The sequence below is a fragment of the Chanodichthys erythropterus genome, chromosome 17 (assembly GCF_024489055.1).
Source record: "Chanodichthys erythropterus isolate Z2021 chromosome 17, ASM2448905v1, whole genome shotgun sequence".
Taxonomy (NCBI): domain Eukaryota; kingdom Metazoa; phylum Chordata; class Actinopteri; order Cypriniformes; family Xenocyprididae; genus Chanodichthys; species Chanodichthys erythropterus.
In genome coordinates, this window is record NC_090237.1 from 17,924,354 (window position 1) to 17,950,447 (window position 26,094).

Here is a 26,094-nt window from a genome sequence, read left to right on the forward strand (position 1 = left end):
GGTGTGTGAAACATGGTGTACCAGTGAGTCTTTAAATTCCTTATGTTCATTTTGATTTAAATTGAATTAAAGTCCCAAGTTGTTTCAGATGCAACTGCTTACCCTTTGCAAAAATAAACTAACCATAAGACAAATATTAATAATAATAACTCCAGGACTTATAATTATTATTATAAAACACATGCATGATCAGATTTGATCCTAAATTCCATGGATTTTAACCTGTGTTAAAAGTGAGGAACAAATCAGGATTTATAAAAGGCATGTTAAATCATGTGAAAATGTCGATATACTGAAGAGCAATGTCAAATGAAGAGCATATGTGCAAATATTTTGCCACTCATATACCAGTAATTCAATTAATTCAACATTATAAAAACGTAAAGATAACTAGGCAATCACAACATGAATTAATATAACTATATGCACAAATGAGCAACATTTGAACTGCTTAGTGATAATAACAATTGAATTTAAGATGCAATTTAAAAGAGGAACCATTTAGGAACTTTTTTTTGTACATACAGACATTATATAATCATTTACAGGAACATTCCAGAAACCTGTCGTACATTCACATTTGGGATCATTATACGCAAGTCTTTATAACAAGTCTCCAGATATTGTCCATTTTACATTTGTGTGCTTTTTGGCTTCATGACCCTATTTGGTTTGAGCATTATCTTAAGTGTTGAAAGTACATTGACGATCCCTGATGGGTGTCCGAGCACCCTTCAACCTGGTGCAGAGTAAATGTGAAGTATCTGACCTTTGCCATTTGGTCAGATACCTCACATTTACACATTATTTTGCACCTGTGAGGTCCTTTCAAGCTCAATTCAACAAAAAGATTTTTCTGTGACCCGTCTCACATTCAAGGAATGTTCCAGTTCAACACAAGCGGTCTACAAAAAATATTTCTATTTGTCCTTCATATGAGAGCCAACAACCAAAAAACAAAAAAACAAAAAACAAAACAAACAGCATATCTAGTTACAACATATCTACTTACAAGTCTATAGGGAATCGTAGTATTCGTCAGATGTTGCCAACAGGCCTGTTCCTTTAAAGAATTCTTTGAGAGGCACTACTCAATGCTAAATTATAAATAGTATAATTATATTTAGATTTAACAGTGCTTTGTTTCACAATTAGCTATATTAAGTGGTGGCTCGAAAGTGACCTTTTTGAAGACAAGGTCATCAGCCTAACTGTAAAACAGCTCCAACATTATCCCTAGCCTACCACACTATTTCAAAAATACAACTCAAGAAAAACTAGGATATATAAACCATGTTCACATTCATAGAGAATTTTTAAACCACAACACATTTCATTGTAATTGAAGATAAACAAGGCATGTTTTCCCAAAAGCCATTTTATTTCTTTACTTGAGCAGAACATCATTGAAATCACATTTTGTTCATATCGAAAGCCTTTTCATTTGGACCTATAGTAACCTAATCTAAATGTATCCGATAACTTCACCATCTGACTCTAAAGAGGGTTAGTGCGAGATGTTCTGACAGTAGCGTACTATCTACGGCCTAAGCGCACATGCAACACAGACTGGCCGAGCTTCTTATGTGTGTGTCGTTTCTTTAAGAGCAGATGAGACGACCCTCAACAATCTTTTAATGCACTTGTGAGGAGATTGACATTAGACTAGAGCGGATCACGTAGGCGATCTTCATCCATGACCTGAGGAAGCCCTCGGATGGAGGTCAGAACTATAGGTACGGTAACATGTGCAAAACAATGTGACGTAAAAGAGCTTGATGAGAGAGGGGCATGTTCTTGTACACGTTTGCAGAGAGAAAAACAGCACATTTCCGGCATCTGGTTCTGCTAAATGCCGAGAATATTCTCAGTTTTCATCTGGCTGTGAGGATTTTATAGGGACGAATTTCATATCCTGTTTTCTGAAGAAGTCGGCCTCGGAGAGTTTACAGCTTGCGTAAGGTCAGTTGACGTGACAAGGGTGTGTGTATATGTCCACCTGTGCTTGTGACCAAGGTCAGCTTCGTACATAGTGTGCACAAGCACAAACACACACACAAAAAATATTTACACCATAGATTGACCTCAGAGAGAAAAGAGGAAGTTACATACACTCTGCAGTATTTCATCAGCCATTCCCTGGAGGATCTATGCACGTTTCAACACACAAAAACGTCAAAGCCTGGGCACGTCTCCAGAACACACGAAAATATCTATAAGAACACTACAACTCGTCCTTCAGTAGTACTCAATGTTTGTGCCCACTACACGCCACCATTTGCTACAGCAGAAGAGCAAGATGGCCACCACTGTCAGCTCTGTTGAGAGTACAGAATGCCACTCCCTGCCTGCTCCACACCCAAATAAGGGCAAGGGGACCTCACCGGGCCAGGAATGTGGCTGAGTCAGCATGGACCCTGTACGGTAGCTTTTGTTTATGCCTGAGAAATATGAATAGCCAAGCTCAGGCAGCTCACGTGAGCAGGCTGCTGGAGGGACAAAAATGGGATCTGTCTGATGGTTGAGGCGGCCTCATCTACTGTCTGGAACGACTTAAGGCCTGAACCGTGACGCCATTACCTCTGCATCGACATCTGAGTGCTGATGTGCCAGGAAAGAGCCAACCACAACAGTTCTTCAGCTGGCAGCTTTAGCTGGTACACAAGGACATAAAGCTTGCCAGTGAAGAACTGCTGCAGGTCAGCCAATGGGCTTCCCGGAGTCTGTTCCCGATTCTCCTCAGAAAATGTGGTAACAGGGCGTGGCAAGATCTGTAGGGCCGAAGAAAGAAAGGCATGTTTGAGATGAATCAAGATGGACAATAAGACTTAAGTTTAGTGTTAGTTATAATAGTAAAAAAAATATTACAGTACAACATTTCAGTTCATTATAATTCATCATTAGGTCGATAAAATTCGTAAAATTCAGTCATCAACAATAAATTCAGCAAAACTTCATGAGTCTCGATACTGATTTTGATACCAAAGCAAAAAACTAATATGCTATTGAACACACCTTCTTAAATAAAATGACAATATTTATTTAAAAGTTTATCTATATTAATTTTTTAAAAATGTTATGAATCAAATGCATTAAATTTTTTAAAAATAATATTATATTATTTAGAAAACATTGCTTCAATTAATCAAGTAAAAAAAAAGAATAAAAACAAATGATTTAAAATAAACTAAATTGATTCATTCAGTAAGCACAGAAATAATTTAGCAGCTTAAATAGAGCGCAGTTGGCATTCTCTATTTTATAGTTTTCTCCTTTTGTTTTTTGATTAATATTAATGACTATCAATTGCCAAGACATTTTTATCAAAAAGGTCATATGACTATTCACGTGCACAGCTGCAGCACCACAAGGCACAAGCAATATTTATAGAGTACACATGCACATGCACATATTGGCACTATACGGATACTGTAGAAAGACCTTATATTCTTTAATATTATGGGATATGACAACTAGAGATGTCAAAAGTACCAGTGCTTTTGACATCTCTAGTTATCATATTCCATAAAGCTTATCAAATTCACTTTAAGCAGCCATCATCCAGGGAAATTGAAAACAGACAGGGTGGGTGGGGGTGGGGGTCTATCTGGATAAAGTTTAAATAGTGGATTTTTTCCATTTTCACTGCCACGGCCATGCAAACAAGGGAGAGAGAGAGTGAGCAGTCTAGTCATGTGCTCTTTGCCTCAGAGGTATTACAGGCCTGCTACTGCTTCAGCATTCATTCACTCTGCTCAACTCCTGCCTTTAATTGAGTACAGATAGATCCGCTGCCTGTGCGCAGGACCCAAGCGTTTGATCATGCTCAAACTCTTCTGCAGGGAGACCATCAACCACTCACACCGCATTAAAAGTTTCTCTTTATCCAATTGACTTAAAGGTTTAGTTTCATTTTCAAACACGTCTGCTTCATTAAACCAGAGAATCTCCTGTATGCAGCCAAAAAATCAGTCCATTCATTCTTCTCTCAGGGAAGCTCACGAAGTATGGATTCATTTCCTGATTACGTTTTTTTCTCTCACAGACAGGCTGTCTCTGGGCCTCACTCTCCCATTGATCGGCAAAAGGTGGCTGTAAAGCTTTTGCTGCAGTTCAAGGACAAGGGCTGGTCAGGTATGGCTTGTATGAACCCATTGACCTCGCTGAACCACGGAAAAAGGTCCAGTTTGCAGAGCAACGACTGGCACTCCCACACACATTCAGCTTTGCTCCCTCCGTCTCTTTCACACACACATACTCTCACCCACGACTCGGAAATGCCAACTCCTGCCAAACAGCACGGATGATCTGCCCATACTCATTGAGCTGCCCAGTGGAGAAACAAACACAGTGGAGTGACAAAGACTGAGTTCAAACTGCACACAAATACCGTTTGGTTTTGTGTCGAGACATTTAATGTGCACTTTATTCATTTCATGTCTCCAAAACAGCTGTCTTGTTCCACTATATACTGTGTACTATGTAGTCTTTCACTATATACTGTAGAGAATGTGACAGTTCACTATATGGAGGAAAGAGTGAGCGAAATTTAGTTTTAATTGCAAATATTATGCGATTAATCGTGATTAATACTTGTCGTGAAATTAAGCTTACACCATTTATCTTAACACATTTTTTTTAATCATTTGCTATATCCAGCAAAGTAAACCATCAGATTGAACAATATTAGTCATTTCTTTTGATTGCCAAAACTAAGACAAAACAACTTATTCTGAAATGTAAGGTCAGCTTACTTTTCTAGTCAACATTTAACCAGCTGCTAAGGCATACAAGTTTGTTAACATTTTCAGGTGCCAGAGCAGCCCTCTTCTTGCAAATTATGTGTCTTGCAAGTAAAAATAGTCACAGTTGAAGCAGGAGTTGCTACTTCTGTGCTAGAGATGAAACGGTATAAAAATTTCATATCACGATTATATTGACCAAAATGATCACAGTTATCAAAATTATCAAGGTATATGCTAGAAATGTACAAAACGTACTGACAGGCTAAATGAAAATGTAAATCCACTTTCTGACAGTAGGTGGCGCTTATGGAACAACAGAAATAGCACTTTCATTACACAGATGTAAGACAAAAAGAAAATGGCATCGAATCTTTTCTGAAGACATTGGTTCCCTTCAGAGATACATACATATAACTCATTCATTCAAACATTTTGTCATTGTTGTAAAACCTCTCGCTGCTTTTCGGCATGTTTTCACACAAAACAAAACAACATGAGTCTGTTGCTAACTTTGCTGGACAGTATTTGATTTGGCTTTAGTAATTAAATTTCCAAATTCACTGAGATTTGTTAAAGTTTACATTTAACTATTAAATTATAAGATGTTAAGAGTTAGATGATGGTAAAAGTAATCTAAATGTAAAACTAGAGGAAATGACCATGCTTATTTAAAAATCCAATATCGACCAATACAATACTAACCTTTTTTTTAAAAAAAAAAAAAAAAAAAAAAAAGATCAGATAAACAATATGCTATAGATATATTGCGCTTCAACAGATGCGAGAAAAAAACGTCTCAGAGTCTGAACAAAGCCAATGAAGAAATGGACGCTCGCTGCATCAATTTTGTTTTCTGTTACGGAAATCACATTTGGTTGTAGCTTCCCCCTTCTGCTGAGTCTTTAGCCTGTTGTTATGAGACACCAGGGCAGTTGAATCGTCCTTTGTCTGAAGGCGGAGATAAGATCCTTCTATGTCCAGGACACTGCAGGCAGGGAGGGCCGACAGCTTCAGTTACAAGACTTAAAAACAATCACACACCACTGTCCAGTATCACACTATAATGTGCTCTCTAAAGTTGTGACACCCATGGATTTAACCCCACTGAATGGGCGGCACAGACAAAATGGAGCTGGATAACATGCAGTTATGGAAAAGCCAGAGACTTCTCTTCAACCCACTCTCGGAAAAGAAAAAAAACAACATTTTCGCTAGTCCGTCGCAAGGCCTTTGATGTCCCCACCCAGTCAAGACGCTCAGAGAGCCACAGGCTAACAAGTGGTCAGCACCGGACACAACGGAGCATGTTTAAACTCTTGCTGTCTCTCTCGCACACATACTCTGACTCACCGACATATACAAACACACAATGCCTACAAATCCTGTCGCATAGAACACAGTGTTCCCAAGGAGTGATTTATTGTAAAGCTGTGGAAGCTTCCCAAACAATTAAGTCAGGCTGCTCCACAAGGCAAAGGGAAATGGTAAAGTATGTGCCCTTCTCTCCCTTTCTACAGAGTCTGGTCACATTTTCCTCCCTACAGCCCTTCCTAGCTCCAAGAAAGCATTTCAAATGACCCAATAAATCAATAACCCATAGATGGCTCAAGATGGGAGTCTGGGTGGTGGCTAAAACTTATTTTTACCTCCATTTCTAGTGTTCTTTATTTTACCCGAACTGTTGCATCAACTGTTTAGTGGTGCTGACCAAGTGTGACAGCTTGCTCACATCGCCAGAACAGCTTGGTGAAAGACAAAGGTGCACTTCAATCCATCTGGCAAAGAGGGTGGTTTTTAGATCTAATGGGCTTGCCCAACATCTGGAAGACAGTGGGAAGAGGTCACAAGTCAGATTTTCAAAGCAAGCACTGTTACACCCTCTGTCTAAACAGATACATTCACTTACTTGACTTAGCCGTCGGTCATTACATCATTCAAAGCCTCACATTAATTGCGAGCGGTGGATCAATGCATTAGTTGTCCTCTTCAGCTTTCAGATTAATAATCGTGAAGTGACCAAATGGGGTGGGCGAAGGGGGATCTTTAATTAAAGTGAAATATTGCATTTATCTGAACAGAAGCAGTGCAAGGTCATTCCTAAGCCGAGATAAAGATTATTAAGTAAAACGGGCTTTAAAAGGTGCAAGCTTGCCGCTCATCAGAGACATGGCCAACGGTAGAGATGATACATTCCTCTCATGCTTGTCCCATCAAGCAGGGGCTTTCAGAGGGAATACAGTACAGAAAATGAGAAGAGAGAGAGAGAGAGAGAGTACCACACCCAGAGTTTGAAAGTCTCTTGTCTTTCTGCTACTGTGGAAAAATGCGAGGTTGGAACTATAAACTGGCAGAATGCAGTAAGAATCTCTGGAAGGAAACCACTAAATCCCTGAGGGATATGAGAATCCATTTTGGTTATGAAATGCCACATGACACAGCATGCAAACAGATCATCTGCATGTGGGGGAAAAACAGCCCTTTCTTTACAACCGGAAGTCAGTGGCTGCAGAACTATTGAAACAAATGCCTCCAACATTTTAACAGATTCCAGTTTGCCACATGAAGCCACTTTTTGAAACATTCTGAAAGAAAACTTCAGAGTGTCCAAAGATCTTTTTATGTGACTTTAGGGCAGATGCCTGAGTCTGAACTTGTCCAGTCCGCTCCATTACCCATTCTCCTCCGTGTCACGCAGGTCTTGTGCATTATTCACAATCCTTTACATATTCACAGAGCGGCATGTACACTTGCTTCTCGACTTCATCCTTAATCAAGCATCTTTGTGCCCCTCTGAAGAGGCCAGGCAATCACCGTTCCAACAGCAATGCTTCAAATGCTGAGGCGGCTCCAGTAATTCTGCCATGAATCACGGCATGAGTCAACCGGCGGGCAGGCAACAGTGAGAAATGGAGAAGTGCAGACATTGAGAAATGGATGCCATTCACTAATGTACAGATGAAAAGACTAAAAAAAAAAAGGCAGATGCCAGGAAGGGGAAGAGATCGGAACAAACCGTTATAGAGAAAATCGCACCTGTACTCAAAGGAATTCTTGATGACATTTGTTTGTTTGTGAAGACGACGAGGTAAACAGGAAGACTTACCAAGGGCTCGTCCGGGACACAGACGTCACGCATACATCCTGCTCTTTCTCTGGTCTCCCAGACTTTTTCTTGGTGCAGGCGTGCCCTGATGACCAAAGATTGATGAATTGTAGTACATGTGTGTACAGGGAAAGACATGCATGTCTATATAAAGCTCAGATGAACACAAATCCAAAGATGTCACAGCCAAGTCATGGTCACAGAAAGTGTAACATGCTCAAGGAAGGTAATCTTAGCCTTAATCTGAAATGTCTAGCCAAAGCCTGAGCTTAGCAGGAAGTGAATTTATCTGAGGAACCCAGAAGGAAAAGGGGTGTGGCGCATTTAAGTGTGCATTTGCATCCCAGCACCAGTTCACTGCTTCCCCAGAACTAAGACGACGGTTGCGAAAGGTCTCTGAAACTAGCAAGAGCCACCGCTTATTCGTCTGAACTGCTATTCTACTTCCTCCAGCCACTTGACAAACAGAAAAACATGCAGGCAAAACAGTTTGATATAAAAGAGGAAATTCCAGCTGGGTTATACAATGGAAATGACTGTGGGGCAACGCGGAAGAAGCAAAACCATTTCAGGAATTCATGTAATCTCCTGCTAATATCAGGGATGAGGGGTGGGGTTTCTATAAATCTAGAATGAGAGCTCCAGGGACCCACACGTAGCCAGAGGAAGCGGTTTGAGCCCTTAAGAGTGCGATGAGCATCCCACACATTTACACTGCTGTTTGAATCACAACTGCCGGCATGAATGGAGCACACTTATACAGCACAAAAATCACAGACACATGCATATGTGAACTGCAATGAATGCCACATGCTGCAGGGTAATGCCTTGAGAAAAATAGGGAAGTTTATTACTTGGAGGTAATTGTGCTTTCTTTAGCCCTTTCTTCTGAAATGTAGATTGCAGCACCAAAGAATGCAGAACATCTGGCCGAGATTAAAAACGAGGCTTCAGCTTCTTCTCGTTATTTTTTTTTAAACACAGCTTGTGGCAAAGACCCATTTAAACCCTGTACTGTGAACCTGACGAATCAAGCATATTTCTGGCATATCATTCCTTAATGATATATCATTCCTGCAGCCCTGCTGCTTGTTTGCGTGTTTGCATGAGTACATAGCTTTAGCAAGTCCATACCTCCTCCCTGCTTTTCTCCAATGCAGTTACACTGGACTGCATTCAAGAGGAACATTTTGTGTTAGCAGCAAATGCAAAAGGAAGCTGATGCAGCTGGTAAACCATGAATAAGCAGTAACTCAAATTAAAAACTTCTTTCATAATGTTGGTTGTTATAATGACAAAGCGTCGCCTGTTCTCCCCCACCCCACCCAGTGAACTCTGAATCATTGCTCGCAATGTTAGCAGCGATCAGAGTGGCAGCTGCCTCTCCCAGCACGGCAAAGGAAGCAAAAGCTTTGATTTGACTCAATCATGCTTTTAATACTGTGCCATGGGTAAATCAAACTGAATAGGAATCTCTCTGTTCCAATTTATTTCATTAAAAGTAATGAAAAATCTACACTACAATTATTCTGTGAAACAGCAAATGACTCAGCCAAAATTGGTTACTTACTGACTGAGTGCGACTGCTCTGGCGAGACTATGTAGCATTGGAACTGAAAATACTTTAAATATATTTTAAATGTAATTTATTCCAGTGATGTCAAAGCTGAATTTTCAGCATCATTACTCCAGTCTTCATGATCCTCCAGAAATCATTCTAATTTGCTGATTTTCAGCTCAAGAAACATTTCTTACAACTATCAATGCTGAGAACTTGTTTGTTTTTTCCTTGTTTCCTTTTCTCTATATTACAAATGTATCTTTCATATTACTCCTTATTTTCATTATATATTAAATATCAGTTAATCATTTATAATCATTTATCTTATATTATGTTTTCATATCAACATGATTATGCTCAAATATTCCACACTTAACCTTACTGTACCTGTTCTGACATAAGTGTGAGAAGGTCTCATTATAGGTTCCCTCTTTCTGTTTTATAAATGTTATATTTCCGCTGAGGGGAAGTCATGCACAGATGTCTAAGGCCTACCTTGGTAGAGATTTTAATCACTTGTTGAGAGGTGTCAAAACCACAATAGCTTATCAATAACTTTATCATGCATCTTGTCCTATACATTCACATTTCTGAATAATTGTTCAAATAAATACTGCTTTTCAGCAGACACCACCATCCCCCGATCTAAAACCCTGCTAAAAAGTGACTTCATGCAATTCAGACTTCTTGTAATTTGCATATATTTCACATCCCAAAGGCTTGTTCACAGCAAGGACAATAACGATAAAGATCATAGTCATAGTTCTAAAAATCTTTCTAAATATAAAAGTACACATCATAATTACAAAAATAAAAGGCACAGAGAAAAGATTGTTGGAATCACTTTTTTTTTTTTCAGCTGATTAACTATTAAAACATTAACAGCCAATCATAATCCATTCTATTTTAAGAGCGCAAGCATTTAAAACAGCAGATGACGTATCGGCAGCATGAGTTTATAATAAAGTCTGCTGATGTGAAAGCTAATATATTTATTGTTATACTCGTCGTTCTTAATGTGAACAGGCCTTAAGGTGCACCTTGTCTTCCTTTACCTTCAACTTATTCTATTCTTCTTTGAACTTTATCTATTGAGAAAGAAATACTTAGTCCCTAGTCTCACATAAGAGTTACTATCTTAGGCAAATATGTTCTCGTTTTATTTCAACACTTATTTACTATTAAAACTTTTTCAACTTCTTTATTTTGTAATCATTTGTAGATTGTTAGGTAATGCAATACATTTATCTTTTACTTGTTAAATTTTGTTATTCCTAATATTCAAATTTTGTTTGGACATAATTTTTCATCAGCCTGGATCACACTGCATCAGGCTGCTTAATATTTTGGATACACTTCATTTTAATGGTGACGTAGTTACATTGTGCTTGCATAAATAAGTACTTAGTAATACTAATTAACGACAAGTACTTACTGTAGAGTTACGGTTAGGTTTAGGGTTAGTTCCTTGTAATAAAAGTAAATTATGCATAATTACTATAGTCAGTACATGTAGTAAGAAACGTGTAACTATGTCACCTTAAAATAAAGCGTGTTACCGCTATATTTGTGGAAATAGTTATATATTATTTTTCAGGATACTTTCAGAACAGCTTTTATTTGTGATAGAAATCTTTTGTAACCTTATAAAATGTCTTTACTGTCACTTTTGATTAATTTAATGCATCCTGGCTCAATTTTTTTTTTTTTTTTTTTTTTTTTTTAATCTTACCGACCCCAAACTTTTGAAGTGTGTATTTCATAGTTAATGTGTTTTTTATTTCACTATGCAAAATCTACAGTCCATCAGCACTTACCTAGAGACTAAATATTTCCTTAGAAAACACTGATGGAATTATACTCAACAGGTTCATTCCTGCACCCTGCCCTCCCGCCCTCTCTCTCGCTCTCTCTCACCCTTTCCACTGTGCTTTCTCCAGTTCTTTCCGTTGGTCAAGTCTCTGTGCCATGCATTCTTGGGATGCCTGGTACATATGGTATAAATTCCATTCTGTCTGCAGAGGCCCTTCATGCTGTCTGAGATACGCTGAGCTGGACTGACTCCACCCTCCCACAGAGCTGGGCCAGCTCACAGTCTGTACTGCTGAGGTGAACTAGCCTGGCTGCCTTAAATAGTCCACGAGTGAAGTCAACAGAATTTAAACAAACCCGTTTTCTTCGTATAGAATGAATGAGCTCGTTATTTAGAGTTTGGGGCATCTCTGCGACATATATGTGTGCCGCCTTGTATGTCAAGGACAGAAATTCAATGAAGAACAATAGCACAAAACCCCAAACTGGGTCACTTACATGACGGTGCGGAGCACAAAGCCTGCAGCCCATTTAATCAAAGGGAGATTATACAGGTCCCTCTGGGTAGACAGCAGAAGCAAACTCACTCTAGAAGCCTACAAGTCACAGACAGTGCCGAATCATCTCCTTACTGAGACAGTGAATAATGCTAGAAAGTTAACTGCGTACTGTTACTGTGGGTAAAAATGTGGACAAGCTCTGCAGGCTCACTTCCTGAGACCTCGTGGCACAAACCGCCTGAGCGGCCAGCATTTGGTCCCACAGGACTGCGGGGCTGCACAGACGGGAAGCTCCACTGTCCTTGAGACAACAGCAGACCTTCTTCTGAGATCCTCCCCTCCCACACTCAAGACAACTACAGCCACCTGCCAAACAGGCAAATCACTGTCACAGCCGAGCTTCATCTGCAAAAAAAAAAAAAAAAAAAAACCCACTCACAGTCTGTGCGGCACGATACCGCACCAATTACGGAGGCAATGGAGGAATGTATGCCAAGACTTCAGAAAAACCACTTAAAAACTCTACGCAAATGAGAGTGTAAAAAAATCTAAATGTCAAAGAGGCCTGCAGAACAGCGAAACTGTGTAACGCTAAGGGTGTGGTTCCAAAAGTCTCCATGCTATGACATTTCTCCTCATCTGTCCACGCATGCAGATGTCTGAGCTCCATGCTGTGGTCCATTCGTCCGCACAGATCTACTCACGCAACTCCATGAGGGGCCCGAGGTTAAAGCAAAAATATGAACACAGAAAAGTTCAATGTTTCATAAAGGCCTCACAGTAAAGCCAATAACTGTCAAAAACTAAACAGAAAAAGTAGCAATAGCAATAAAGCATCCTGTGATTTCAACTCCACTGATAGATTTCGGTATCTTTCCAGCCACGCATGAATGAAGAATAAACTCATGTAGCAGCGAACGCAACTGCAAGACCAGACAATGGGTTCGCAAAACAAACATTTCCCTGACCAAAAAAAAGAAGGAAAAAAAAAAGAACACTGCCGCCTTCAGATGCTCAGACACTGGAATCAGGAAATAAGAGTCGCCCTTACTAAATTCATTGAAAATACTGAAAGAAGATCAGACCTTCACGCATTTATTTCAAGATGACCAACCTTCCTACGGATGGTGATTACCCTGGGCACGAGAACAGATGTTCCTTTTTTTCCCCATAAACTGTAGTGTGCTGCTTCTTTAATGAGCTACTTCAATCTGAACTTGCTTATTTAAAAGTGTATACAACTGACATGTAGTACATCATTTTACAGCCCGTCATTTATTCAGACATACTGACTTTCATTCAGGGTAGATGGCATTTAATTTTTCATAAATTTACACAGATTTATACAAATGAAATGGTCCAATGTAATTCCACTAATGTATTAAAAATCTGATGAAGGAAGGCAAAGATCATATTCAGTCATGTGACAATTTCTTGCTTGTCTCACAGTATAAGATCTCAAAATCAACTCTTAGCTCATAAGCAACAAAAACAAGGAAGAAATAGTTTTAAACTAACATTACAAAGCCAAAGACATTCTTTTACTTTTTTATATTTCTTTATTCAGTTAATTATGTGGTGTAGATTAAAGATCATTAATAAATGAAAAACTGGCTTCAACATGACATAGCAATGGTGTGTCGTGGCTTAAAATGTTGTATATTACTTGAAACAATTATTTGAACATTGAAACCCATTTAAACGGTTGCATAAACATGAGTTAAGGATATTTGTCAACACTTAATTGCTTAATCCCATCTGCAAATTCAAGTGCAAAAGAAGAATCATCTGGTGATATGATGGAACTGATTTGGAAAATGCCTTGCTTGCTTAGTCATTTGATATATAATGGCCTGAACGATTGTGTAAAAAAAAAAAAAACATTTCACAACATCATAATAGTCGGTTACATTTTATCAGTTCATATATAATACAATTGTAGAAGCTGAAAAGATGATTTGCTATTAGTTGCTATCATTTCTGACACATCACCCTCACCACTTGTCACCTCTTACAGTCATATTTCATAACTTACCTTCAGCAGGCGGACGTCATTTCAGACGTAAGAAGAATCCGTTTAATGACATTGTGTTGACACACTGGTATTAAACTGAGGTCTTCACTCCAGATGTTAGGCTGTGTGTGAAAAGAGAAAAGTGAGAGAAAGCAGACAGAAAAAAAATGAAACAAGTAACCAAGAGGGGAAAAGAGGACAAAACTCGTATATATCGCACCGTAAAGGGTGGGGTCTTGAGGAATTTGCCATGCTCTCGCCTCACAGGAATCAATGTATACGCGTTCTTTCAAGACCAAATACGTGTTTACGTACTACAATAATCCAACTACACAAACTAATATTTTGATATTCGCCATTTAACGTATAGCAAAAATATCCTGTTGCTCCTGTGTCCTGTTGGTCATCTTTAAAGAGACGTAGACAAAAAAACTCCGTGCATTAGGGTTTATCTTAAAGTGACAGTTCATTCAAAAAAAAAATAATAATAAAAAAAATAAAAATCTGCACTAATGTTTTTCCTTCAGTAAAACACAAAAGAAGGTTTCTGGAGCCTGACAACTACCATTCACTTTAATTCCATCTTTTGCAGTCTTTCATGGCAGCTACTTATTCTGCTTAATATCTTTTTTAAAGATGTTTATACGAGTTTAAAACATCATGACGGTTAATAAACAATTATTAAATATCCTTTTAGGTTCACTATCCCTTTAAGGCCTATTCCATGTCACCTGACGTAAGTTAAAAAGAAGCATAAAAATAATACAACTAAGAAAACCAAGCAAGCAAAACAAAATTTTATATTATATTATATTATATTATATTATATTATATTATATATATATATATATATATATATATATATATATATACACACGTCAGGCGATATGAGTTTGATATTGTAGGCTAACTGAAAGCAGAGCAACGCCCACTGTTATATCAGTAGTCCGTGTTAATATTGTGTTAATTCTCAGCACCTTGTCTGATATCAGTAAATTTACTGGAGTTGATAAATAGCGATATCGGTGCAGTATTGAGTTTTTCGACAAACACCTTCTGAACGAAAACTTCTGAATGAGGAATGTCCAACACCTACCTACTTCAACTGGTAGAATTCTCGATCTCTGTCGTCGATCGATTCGTATGTCAGGCTGGTAAAAGGTTCGACTCCCAGATATTATCAGATATCAATATTCGCTCAACATCCTTTAATTTCGCAATGATTTCCCCCCTCAGACTGTCTGCTAGCGGACGGCTCACGCCCTGTACGGCTCAACTCTGAACCGAGCGCTCTCGCGATCTCCTCCAATGGAATGTAACAGATTCCATTCGTTCTGAAGTGGTTTCTCACACTTCCGAAAAGTTATAAAGAATGTTGCAACGGTCATCGAACGATTAGACTCCATCCTGTAATCGAATGCTTCCTGGATTTAAATAGCTCAGCAGTGACACGCGCATCAAATTCTCGCGAAAAGCCTTATGATTCAATTCAGACTGAGCTCTGGCGTACAAAGGTAGCGCACACTCGACATTTAAAAGCGGTTGGCTCACTGGGAACCCAAGTTCGAATCGACCAGGGTCATGTCCCGATCCCATTTCCAGTCTCTCTCGCCCACTTTAATGTCCTAGTCTAACAGTAAATCAAGGTTAAAAATCCAAGAAATTAATTCAAGTTCTGCTACAGTTTAAGTAATTCGTCCTTTTGCTGAAAGCCACACCTTAATCTCAAATCACTCCTGAAATCAAAGAGCTAAAGCGCGACTCAGCTAAAACATCAAATCCTAAGCTACACAGACAACAACAAGAGTGCTATAAAAATCATTAACCATATAATTACTCAACTCCAACACGACACCATTAGTCTAGCGTCCTAAATGTCACAATCTAGCCCACATATCGCTGCGTCCTGAGTCTCCGCTTCAACTCCCCTCATACCGGCTTCTCCTCCCGATCAGCTGGCAGCGCAGTGACGCCAAGAGCAACAGCTGACCAATCAAACACTAACGTCAAAGACCAGGAGTAACGCCCACTTATGACCGATCATGAATGTCAGGCCTGCACACCAATGCCATGCTCTGACTCAGACGGGTGTAAAGCACCCTGTCCAATGACGCTATCTTTCTCCGACAGGCGTTTTTCACGGTTCTTCTAAAGAGCAAATGACTGAGCACCTCTGTAAGCAGGACTGGATAACTGTTTTCAGACTCCTATTAAATCTTACTTCACTTTGATACAATTCCGACGTAATGTCTTCAACATTTCCACAGACGTTGTTTTATCCTTGTTTTTGAGACTCAAGCTGTGAGCGGCCTTTATTCACGTCCACATTATTTTCTGACTTATTGAGAGTGCACTCGGTAATCTTTCCTTATTAAAAGGCGTTTACATAAAGAAACAAATAGTACTATATTTTTTTTTTTAAATGATGTACACTCATACTTTAGCCATATCAGTAGGTGATTTAATTTAAATGTAGGCCGGAGGGTCCACTCATGGTGGCCGCCATGTTGAGGTCACATGATCACTTTATTTCTGTAATCTTGCACTTGTGAAATGAATTTAACCTGAATCGATGGCAGTTGTGCATTTCTACAATTGTATTAGATTAGATTAAATACAATGAATCAGAATTTATTCAAGTTATGCAGAACTGGCAACTGGAGTCAGGTAAAAAAAAAAAAAAAAAAAAAAACTCAGCAAGGAAAAATACTGCATTTCATTTTCTATAAAAAAAATGATTCCTGAGGTTTCTGGTGAAAATTAAAGCTGTCTGCCATTTATGCTATTGCTCATTTTGTGGACGGAAACCTTAATTGGTGGCTTGCTGAATCTAGAGGGATTTTTGAACAAAAATGCAAATTCCTGCCACTGAAGGAGAGAAAACCATTGAAAAACACAGGCTTTTATTCTACAATCAGAATTTTAGACCTTGCCGTTCTTTGGGGTTTTGGCTTTAAAAATGGAGGAGAACATTGTGTTGTATGAAATTCAGGAGGATGATAATTAGTGTTATTGTAGATACAACAATACCAGTCACTCCGCTGTATCCTCAGTAAATATTCACAGCAAGTGAACTTAGATGATAGTTTGTGTGTAACCAAAAAATGTTGTTTCTTCATGTGCAAATGTCATTCCATCCATATTTCTTCATGTACTACACAGCCAGTTCAGTATTTTATCAAAGTGATATATCAGTCCGTAACTGAATGCTGCAAGAGAGGGTCTGTTGGTCTTTTCTGCATGACTACAGTCCAACTGCCTGGTCACTGTTGTAAGGACAGCATTTCCTTCCACTTCATTCCACATTCCCACACCACTAACTCTGGGACTGTCAAGTCCACGACAACATTTTATTTCACATTAATTTAATGACATTAATATATATATTGTCAAAAATGATAAACGGAACACAGTGATATATCATTTTAGAAGTTACATAGTAGAGTTGTAGTGAAATTATTGCTTTCAGGTCTAATTGGAGACTCCTTGGTTGGATACTGATTTGGAGGTGGTGACATAAACACATTAACGAAGCAGTTTCCTGTCCTGTTCCCACATGGATAACATTTCCTGAAAATCTATTGATTATTTATATAAACAAAGCACTACCAGCTTTGGGGGAAAGGTCATTACAACTCAGTCACAATATTCCAAATTTGAATGTCATACAAACTTGCTTCATCTCCACGAGTGGTATCTGAAAGACATCCTACATCCTGTTACTTAAGAGACTGTAGACATTAAGTATATCTGGTGTAAGTCCTGGAGGGCACTTTCTCTGCCTGATCCTGATTAGGTCAAATACACTAATGCGAGCTCCGGCCCACTGTCTGGGCATTTTCCTATCTATTAGACACATCACAGTGTTAGGAGACTTAAGACAAAACTCTTCATTTTAGCTATTAAATGCCACTCGGTTTGTCCCCATGTGAACACGTAAACATAGTTTGAGAACATGTTACGTTATGGTTAATGTTGTGATAATATACCTGGTGCACAGAACTGGTCCCTCCTAGGACACATTAATCCAGCTCTTAAATGGATTCCAGGAATCTATCGGCCCACTCCCAGGCAAGTGCCTTCCTGCATGAGTTCAGCAATACACATGTCCATGATGAGAACATATTATGTAAATGACCTCCTCTTGAAGAGGATCTTATTTCTCTCAGTGAGGCATCCTTTTTTAATATAAAATATCAGTTTGTCAAATGCAATCTAATAATAGAAATGTGGCGTTACTTTTCCTATGAAAATATGTTATGGCTATGGTAATTGTAAGTTGATCTTGATACCTTTTAGATTTTATCCGTAGTGTTGTAATAGTACCTACCCTGTAATGTACCCATTATTTGGCATTTTATATATATATATATATATATATATATATATATATATATATATATATATATATATATATAGCCTATATATACATACATACATACATTTTTTTTTAAATAAAAAGTGTGCATTCTGTCCATTTATGAACATATGAAGGTGAATACTCATCTAATCATCTGCCATCCAATTATTACTGTATGTCTTGTTTATAATATTTAACTAATTTGTCAGCGTCATGTTAATCGCTTAATGTTTTAATTTGATCTAAATAGCCCAACTTTTGACTAACCCCCACCCTGTTTACTGTGAACCAGCACCCAGAAGAATCAGAGTGAAGCCACTGTAACTTTAAGAGCTGCCTTTTGCAAAAGAGAACTGATTAGTGGGCCTGGCAGCCAACCACACAAGCGGCTGAGTGAAGACTCGAGCCAATGAGAAGTCCTGCTGGGCGGAGGTTACAAAACCAGCCTGAACCCAATGACTCAGCACAGGCAAGTGCGTGCGAGATGACACTTAACAGCAATTTAAAGAGCCAGCGCTCACCATGCAAAAGTAGGTAAGGGTAAAATACGCACTCTTGAATCTCAGCAGCTGTTCCCCTCCCTGCGAGGAGGACTGTGAATGTTGTTCAATGTGACACGGCTGAGCACAACTTTCAGTTTTTGGCCATTTTCTCAAAGGACCACACCTACACACTCATGATAGACGCAGCATGACTCAGCACTGGCCATCATGTCACATAACCGCACATGACTGGCAATGGCAGTCATGATGAATGCTGGCTAAACAAAAATAATGGTTTGTGATAGAGCCGCACAAAGACGACAATTACGCCTCATTAAGCAAAATATAAATCTTATGTTTGTTTCACATCACTATAAATATTCAAACAATCACAGGAAGAAGAAGAAAATGCCCTTTAATTTTCAGATGAGTGAATATGCGGGGATTTGAGCCACATCCTGGATAGTTGCAACAGCCAGAAAGGCAATACCTCAGTGACAAGGCACTAGCTATATTTACATCATGTGCTGTTAACTTCAGAGTACATACTTCTCAAGCTGACGGCAGGAGTTCTAGAACAGCCTCTTTGTTTAAGGTAGGGCTGGACTTTACAAGTTCCTGAAATCGCAGGATGTGATGAGAAGACGTTTTGAGTGTTAGTTATTTGAATGATACGCACATTGCGAAGAGATTAAACGAGCTCATATTAATTTACAGTGCGAAACAGAATATTTGATGAGCATGTAGCTATGCAATTCATTTAACATCCAAGCATGAAAAACAGGACCAAATAAGATTTAGAACAAACATGCATTGCATTAGCGTGTTTTTCCACCCTTTTACATGGTTAAATGATGTTTACAGAAAACCTCTTTAACAACAGGGAACTGTAAGAGTGAAATGCTTCGGGATGGGAGGTGTGATGAATCATGGACATATTTTACAATGGTAGTTTTGGTGAGTTATGATTGAGCCACAGCTAAAGAAATGAACAGTGTGACCTGATTTAGTTTAAACTGAATTATTCAGCATTCTGTCAGGCTCCCTTACCATGAAACACAGCAAGACCTATAGCACAGCGCATGGTCAGAACTACACGGGAGAGAAAATATTAAGAGGAATGTTGACCCACAACATTCAAGGGCAAATTGCATTAGTCCCAAGAGGACCAAACTGAGGGCATTTGATACGCTACTTACAGAAAAAAAAAAGAATCATTAATCAAAAGGATTATGTGAGCAGAGTTAATTCCATTACACATATTCATAAAACTGATTTATTCATTGCTAAAAATATGATTAAATATTAAATAATTGAACTAAAATTCTAAAAGCATTTTTTAAAATTAAAATAGTTTCATTATACACATACAGTATCTGTTTTTAAAAAGTCTAATGTCTCATGATTAGATGTATAAACATATCTCTACAAATGGGTCAATGACATAAAAGAGTGTACATATATGTAACTTATACAGTACATATATATATATAATCCTCACATCTTTATGGTCTTTATGTTGTCACTACTACTACAAAGGTCTATTACTGGCAGTTTTTTTGGATAGTGTACTGTTTTACACAATATGACCCCTTAAACATGTTGTCTGTGGTTCTGATATTATCAAATATTATCGTATTTGCCCCACTTATGTTCCATTGACCATGCCTTATCGTCCTGTGCATGTTAACAGGCCTGTCCGGCAGTGAACGTTTTTTAAAGGAATTTATCTCCCTTTACGCATGCAAGGCCAAGGCCTACTTACAGATATGATTAGCCTTGTTCATGCAACGGAACACACTCTCCTTGACATGTTTCAAAGCAGCCAAACTCCATTTGAAAGCAGTTTGAGTTAGCAAATTTTCCAAGCTCCCAAACCTCTTGCCTTGATTTCTTTATCAGAGAATGTTCAGGCTAAATGTTAACTAATCAAGACAACCCAGACAACAAAGGAATGTAACTAACACAAAATCTGACAACATGCAGTGGAAACCGAGGTGCAGCCTTGCAAGAGGAGTCGAATTTGACGTGCCAAGCCATGCGAAGTTAAAGCACACCATTGCATCACTAGTCTATCGAGTACAGAGATTGATCTACCCTGAATAAAAAATATAAAGTATAAATGAATGCATAGCAAAAGGCTTAGGCCATGTGTCCAGAAAAGATTTTATCCAGCTGAAAACGACTATCTGTGAGTGCGTGAGAGGGCTTCGGCAGCACAACGTTTTTTCCAGTTGAGACCATAGACTGGATGATGCATCTTCACTCTCTTCCATTGTAGTAACTGAAGCGGCCAGTGTGCCAATATTGAAGTCAATACGGAAGTGACTTAAACTGTGATTCATCGACTGGCCGCTAGGGACAGGCTCCAGAAGAGAGCAGAATCTCATTGAGTCCCATGTTAAAACGCCCAACTTTACAGCAGAAAAAAAAAACATGTTTACTGCTTGGATCAAATTGTGGTTTTGGTCTAGGCAGCTAATTTTGCCCTTCATGACAACTCTGAGGGGGGTGAATTTTTTTATAACACATCCGTTTAAATTATATTAACCCTTAAAGTTCTGCATAATTAAGGGCGTGGTAACTTGAGTGACAGGTTTGCCACTGCTCTCTGTGAGCCGTCACTTTACTTCAGCTAATTCCAGCCACTGAATTTGGCATATCTGCCGTGTTTGTGCTTTTTTTCTGGATTATTTTATACAATTATAAAATAATAATATATACAATTGTAAAATAATATGGCTTGCTGCGTTAATGGTCGAGACTCGAGACAGATGTGCGTCGCATGTGGAAGATAAACAGATCACACGTTGTTGGATCGTCTTGGCATTGGATAAACGTTTTGTTCATCATATTTACTACAATGACAATGGCGGGAGGATATAATAACTAAAACTGCTGCATTGTAAAAAAAATTATACTTTGGACGCGGGCTAATTTGTGAGATATATACGATCATATACAGTTTTACAATACAAACGCTGCTCAGGTTGCATAATTTCTTGAAGAATGATGATGGAGAGCAGATCATTCCGAAGAAATGTGATGCAAACAATGGATAATATAAAAATATTTCATGGATTTAATGCTTTTGTGGACTTTTGTGGAAAAGTACTGTTTTTTGTTTTGCAATGGACCCTCATGAACATTTTACCCAAGTGCCATGGATTGGATTCATCTCGCGATCGCTATTTCATTATGGTATGTAGTCCCGTTTGATTTTTCATGTTGTTATGTGCGACACAAATTACAATTACTGGTGCTGGAGCATCTATATCGTAAAAACAACACTGTAGATTGACAGTAACCTTTAGAACTTTCTAATGATATAACTTGTTATCTTTATTAAAATTTTATATAGTATCTAAGATAGATAGATAGCTCCTTTGCCTGCTAACATGGTCACGTCGAGCTAGGCTGGCTTGGTTTCAGTAACCAGGCACCTCAGTTCCAACCATGCCTCTTTGCCCATTTTCATTTATCCGGGAGTGACGTGCGGTGACGTGCTGCTAAGATGGCAGCGGCCTCATTTTTGCTTCAAAAATGTTCTTCAGAAATCTACGGGTGACGTCACGGACACTACGTCCATTTTTTTTTTTTTTTTTTTTTTTTACAGTCAATGGTTTTACCCAAAGTTGAATATCGAGGCGACCGGTAAAAAACGCCGAGTGTGAAATAGACGCTCAGCGCCTCGTTACGCTCCGGGGCATTTTAAAAACAGGGCGCTCCCATTGAAAACTATTGGAAAAATACGCTAGCCTCGGAAAGAACACTTTGGTGGACACACGGCCTAAAGATTAGAGTCCACTGAAACAGCTAAGATCATTTTATAACTTGGACCCTTGGAGTTGTTGCATCACTGCAGTGCTGGTAATTAGTGAACCAGCGCTGTGTCTTTGAGAGTACCATGGAATCAACAGCAGGTTATGTAATGGCCCTGATGGCTGGAGGTGCGATGTGAGCTAGTTAAGCATGTGACAGTGATTTGGGTGTGCGTGACCCACATTCACATCCCAGCAGCCTTTGCCCACTAGGTCACCCGTGTCATGCTGTGCACAATTTACTGTTTTTTCTTCTGAATTTCAAAAAATTCTGTCCTTAGTAATCATCGTTATTTAATGTGAGCAAACTAACATCACTTACAACTGACTCTAAGATCCTAGATGACCTTGGAAACATGTCACAAGCGATTGTGTCAACTGACAACACTGTTTTTGTTGTCTCAAGTGAGGTCATTCTATATTCAAGAAAGGCTTCCCTCCCAGAAGGGTAAAGAGCTCAGCCTGTCCCTAATACACACAAGCACCTGTCTAAAAAAGCAGCCATCCTCCCACCACACCTGCCAATCTTACAGTCTGACACAGATCCAGCAGTTCGCCCAGCTGATTTTCCACAAATAGAGCCGGCGTTCCAACTATAGCACAGCTCTCCGCTTAGCACCGCACATTTACATAACCTGGCAGGCTGGGAAGGAAGTGCCACATCGCCAAGCGGTGACACTGCACCGCCCCACGTACCCAGAGCAGCTACACCCTCATCCTGAAAACAGCACAGACACCTGAGAATACACATGTGTGGCCGTCAGCCTCGTGACAGAGGGGCTCTCATTCATATCCAGGGCAATCCTTTTAATCTTTATAGCAGTAACCTGTAATATCTGCTGCAGTTCACCTCTGCTGTATTGGTGGGTGTGATATACCTCTTCCTGGATTTTTTCTCTGTAGAAAGAGGACGATAATTTCTCATTGAAAGGTCTCATTTGAATTGTCGTCCGAGTGTCACATCCGGTTCTTTCCATTTTTGTCATGCATGACATATTTGCTTAGTCATGTCATGTGAATTAGTTGAAACACATTATACTGACTGGTTTAATCTGTAACACTGTGGTCAGGATTGGAGAATAGACCTCAAGGAATGCCATTGGGACATATTTGGTTCAGATATCAGAGATTTTGAGTCAGTAAAGGCCCTCTCAAAGATGAATGCAAACTTTTACATGAAAATATCCGGCCCAGCTAAAGGTTCTGTAGGGAGTATAGGAATGAAAATCACTTGTGTGTGTATGAATGGAACTAATTTTATGAGAATAATGGCTCAATTGTTTCACCGAACGTGTTCACTTCAAAAGTGTACTTCACACTCATATGGACATGAATGGAAGAACTGTTTTTATATGTAGATAAAAGGATACACTAATGCTTGTAAGTAGTGTGTGAATTACAGTAGGTCAAAGGTCAGTATTCCATTAGTTATGGTTATCCATTGGTTATCTGATGAGGTTTATCTCTATAAAGGACGAAGAATGCCACAGTTAAAATGAAAAATCACTTATCAAGGTATTAATTAAAAAAATAAAATGTTAATAATAAATTACTTTTTAAATAAATAGACATGTTGAATTGTTTATTAATTATTCAATGCATTATTTTATTATTAACATTTTAAATTTATTTTATTATTAACATTTTAATTAATATAAATAAATTTAAATTATTTTATAAATGAATGGATTTCATTTAAAATGTTAAATATTAATTAAAAAAATCAATGTCTATTTGTTTGTCAATTTCAAAAGTAAATTATTATTGTATTATAACTGCATTATTAAAATATATTTTAAATATGTCCATTTATTTATCTATAAAATGTAATTTATTTACATTTTATTTATATTTTTGACTTAATGCATATCTGATGTAATTTGATTCCCTAATTTTATTTTTAAGTGTCACTTGTCCTCCATACATCTCAGCAACCCAAATTTAGCATAGTTACTCAAGCTTCAACTTTTCTAAAGATTTTTCACTTTTTTTTTTGTGATTTACTTGTAATATGTAGCTCTAAATAAAGAGATAATTAATAACTTATTACATCCTAACCTTTTGCTTTCACTTCCCAAAGGTTCAAGTGCCTTAAAACACATATATATATATATTTGCAAGGGCATCTTCTAGCCTCTGTGCCAAAAGCAGTCCTTTTTTTCAGAAGGATTCTTCCTAAGATATGAGAGAGACAGGATTGGGGCAGTGAAACATCCGGCCAAGGCTATTTCATGTGGAGGCAATGAAACACAGCATCTAATAAGCTGGGAGACAAGCGCTGTACTTTTCCAGGACCAATGCTCCGATGGCCATGCGAGCGAGAGGCCCGGCCCACCCCAGCCCGCTTCACCGCTTTGTTATTAGGAAGAGAAGCGGAAAGGTGCTGCCCTGCGGACAGAAGACACAGATGTCTGATGTACCCAGGGTACCCAGTCACCCTCCCCCATATCCTCTACTGCCAGAGGCTGACATCCCAAGGACGGGAGCCAGGAGCTGTGCAGTCCCTGCATGTTTCCAATAAATCAGACAGATTAATTACGGAGCCAGGCATGTGAGTGCTTCAGGTCCGCATCTAAAAAGAGGACAGCACTATAATTGGCAGTGTGCGTTAACACAGTGCAATACCTTCCATTCAAAAGCATGAGTTATATTCACTGACTGATAAAAAAGGGATAATGTACAGGGATAATATTATCCTGTTTATTACACTGCGACTCATCAAACAAATAAATAAGTAAACATTTGATTTGAGATTTAAGCTACACTATGCAATTTTTTGATAACAAAAAAATTGATGAGTGCAAAAGAATCCATCATCCAATAATGTCTTTGCTTTACCTAAAAACACATTCAGTTATAATATAGAGTTGTCGGATGTATTTTGCGGGAAATTGCATACATAAGTTATTCGCCTGTGTGTGTCACGTCATATCTGCACACAGAGAAAAGCAGTTCCGTCTGTGGGTAGTATGAAGATAAACGAAGGAGAAATGAAGGAGAAAAAATTACCATGGATTATTCAAAACACCAAAGAAAAATCAAGAACAAAACAAAACAAAAAACTAAAAAAGTTAAGTATTTGTTCATCCGCTGATAATATGTTCTGCATCCATGTGTAGCTAGGCCCATATAAATTTGAGCAGAGGAGTAGAGCTGAACCTTCCACAAGACCATTCAGTTTTATTAACCACTAGAGGGCCAACAATACAGCTTTAAAGGTGCCATCAAAATTTTTTTTACAAGATGTAATATAAGTCTAAGGTGTCCCCTGAATGTGTCTGTGAAGTTTCAGCTCAAAATACCCCATAGATTTTTTTTAATAAATTTTTTTAACTGCCTATTTTGGGGCATAATTAGAAATGCGCCGATTCATGTTGCGGTCCCTTTAAATCACGTGGTCTCCGCACCCGGAGCTCGCGCTTGCCTTAAACAGTGCATAAACAAAGTTCACACAGCTAATATAACCCTCAAATGGATCTTTACAAAGTGTTCGTCACATGCTGCATGCATGCATTGGATTATGTTAGTATTGTATTTATTTGGATGTTTACATTTGATTCTGAATGAATTTGAGGCTGTGCTCCGTGGCTAACGGCTAATGCTACACTGTTGGAGAGATTTATAAAGAATGAAGTTTTGTTTATGAATTATACAGACTGCAAGTGTTTAATAATGAAAATAGCGACGGCTCTCTTG

At 38.5% G+C, this 26,094-nt stretch overlaps 1 protein-coding gene across 12 annotated transcripts in view; it reads right to left on the reverse strand.

Moving 5' to 3' along the window:
- The window catches only part of aipl1 (aryl hydrocarbon receptor interacting protein-like 1), a 49,858-nt gene that overhangs the window by 22,400 nt on the left and 1,364 nt on the right, over positions 1 to 26,094 (reverse strand). For 4 of the 12 annotated variants that reach the window (XM_067365980.1, XM_067365982.1, XM_067365989.1 and 1 more), the window contains exons 1-3: positions 14,832 to 15,660; positions 13,757 to 13,857; positions 7,849 to 7,933 (exon numbers count right to left, since the gene is read on the reverse strand). The gene's annotated coding sequence lies outside the window, so the exon portion shown is untranslated. Of the gene's footprint in view, positions 1 to 7,848; positions 7,934 to 13,756; positions 13,858 to 13,955; positions 14,494 to 14,831; positions 15,661 to 26,094 lie in introns of those variants that run through there. The other 8 variants (XM_067365981.1, XM_067365983.1, XM_067365978.1 and 5 more) reach the window with 6 other exon arrangements.